A 2,500-nucleotide genomic window follows, 5' to 3' on the forward strand; every position below is an offset into this window, starting at 1 on the left:
AAGCATTGTCCGCGCAAGCCCATTCGAGCATCAACTCGACACCCGCTCTCACTCCCTACCCGACGGACAAGCCCATCGTTATGGCCAAACCCCTCCACCAAGCACGAAGCAATTGCAAGACAAGCCCACTTGGAGTGCACGCCCACACCGAGGTGCAAGCATTGTCCAAGCAAAACCCATCCAAGAATGTCAATTTGACATCCCGCTCTCACTCCTTGCCCGACGTAGGGGCCCGGCATTCCATCGATTTTAACCAAACCCTTCCACCAAGCAAGAAGCAATCGCAAGACATCTCGTATCTTCACGAACAAACCCGCTTGGAGTGCACGCCGACACCGAGGTGCAAGCATTGTCCGCGCAAGCCCATCCGAGCATCAACTCGACACCCGCTCTCACTCCCCGCCCAACGGTCGGACGTGGCACTCCGATAAAACCCGTCCACCGAGCACAAAGCAATCGCAAGACATCTCATATCTTCACGAACAAGCCCGCTTGGAGTGCACGCCCACACCGAGGTGCAAGCATTGTCCGCGCAAGCCCATCCGAGCGTCAACTCGACACCCGCTCTCACTCCCTGCCCGACGGACAAGCCCATCGTTATGGCCAAACCCCTCCGCCAAGCACGAAACAATCGCCAAGACAAGCACACTTGGAGTGCACGCCCACACCGAGGTGCAAGCATTGTCCAAGCACGCCCATCCCGCTCTCACTCCTTGCCCGACGGTCGGATGTGGCACTCCGGCCGAACCCTTCGTCCACCAAGCACAAAGCAATCGCAAGTTATCTCGTCTCCTCACGAACAAGCCCGCTTGGAGTGCACGCCCACACCGAGGTGCAAGCATTGTCCGCGCAAGCCCATCCGAGCATCAACTCGACACCCACTCTCACTCGCCGCCGGCGGCCGGAGGTGGCACTCCGCCGGCGCCGACCCCCCAAGCATATGTGCCCATGATGGGCGCAATGTGCTTGAAGGGTCGGCGCCGCGGCATAGGGGTACCCCCGCGCCCCGCCCATGCAGGCAGGTCGCCCCCCTATATAGTACATTCTGGCTTTTTTGGGTCTGGCAGGCTTGCATATGAAAAAGCCGAAATGTCACACCATGCCATAAATCTTGATTGTGTTATTATTATGACCGGGACTTGATTGTATTATGTTTTAGACATTCAAATGAGTGTGGAAAACAAGTTTCATAATTTTTGAACCAACCAATAATATTTTATGAATTTTTATTGTTAAAAAATTAAAAATAATTTAAAAATAGTAAAACGTTTCCAAAAATACTAATTTTTGGAGGACATCCTTTGTTTACATTTTTTAGATCCCAGAAAAAATTTCATAACAATCCAAGCACTAGAACATAGGTTTGACATCACATTTGTGTGTTGAGTGGGCATTGCGGCACCCTGCGCGCGCGGCACCCTGCGCGCACGCCCCACGCAGACGCATGGCCATGCGGCGCGCGCGCCCATGGCCGTGCCGCATTCGTGCGCATGGGGGCGCGCATGCTGCATGCTCGGTGGGCATGTGGGCATGCACGGTGGGGGCACGGGTTTGTTCCAACAACCTCCATAGAGTTTTTTCCATGAATTCTAGACGTGGGTGGTCACGCCCAACGCAGACGCATGCTGCGCGCGGCTTGCGCGCACGTCCCACGTAGACGCCTGGGCATGCGGCGCGCGGACACACACCCGCAGACGCATGCCGCGCTTAGCACTCTGCGCGCACGCCCCACACACGCCCGAAGGGCATGGCGCATGGTGGGCACCCTAGGCGTTCGTGTGCAAGCCTCGGCCATGGGCATGCGGCGCGCGCCCCACACACGCCCCACTGCAGTCGCCTGGGCTTGCGGCGCACGCCCCACACACGCCCGTAGACGCATGGCGCGCGCGGCCCCCTGCGCGCACGCCCCCCGCAGACGCACGGGCATGCAGCGCGCGACTCACACAAACCCACTAACGCACGGCGCGCGCGCCCATGGCCGTGCTTTGTACTCGAAGGCCTCGGCCTTGGTCCTTGACTTGCACACGAGCACACTATCTTATTCTTGGGCATTCAAAGATGATTTGCTTCAACTTTTTTTCTAGTCCAAAGCCAACCCCTCACTAACACTTATGTTTTTCGTCCTTTTACATAAGATATGACCTCCATGGCAATTGGAAGAAATAAATGAGTTGTGTGTGGGTAGAGTCGAGATGAATCTCGGTGGATCTTGGCAACAAGGCTCATCTGCCACTTACAAGCCAAGCACGCACGCCCCTTAGACGGATCCCCACGCTCGCACAAGCATCGCGTGCGCGGCACCCTACGCGCACGCCCCACTGCAGTCGCATGGGCTTGCGGCGCGCGCCCCACGCCCGCAGACGCATGGCGCGCGCGGCACCCTGCGCGCACGCCCCCCGCAGACGCACGGGCATGCAGCGGGCGACCCACAGACGCCCACTGACGCACGGCGCGCGCGCCCATGGCCGTGCTTTGTACTCCAAGGCCTCGGCCTTGGGCC

The sequence above is a fragment of the Cucumis melo genome, chromosome 4 (assembly GCF_025177605.1).
Source record: "Cucumis melo cultivar AY chromosome 4, USDA_Cmelo_AY_1.0, whole genome shotgun sequence".
Lineage (NCBI taxonomy): Eukaryota > Viridiplantae > Streptophyta > Magnoliopsida > Cucurbitales > Cucurbitaceae > Cucumis > Cucumis melo.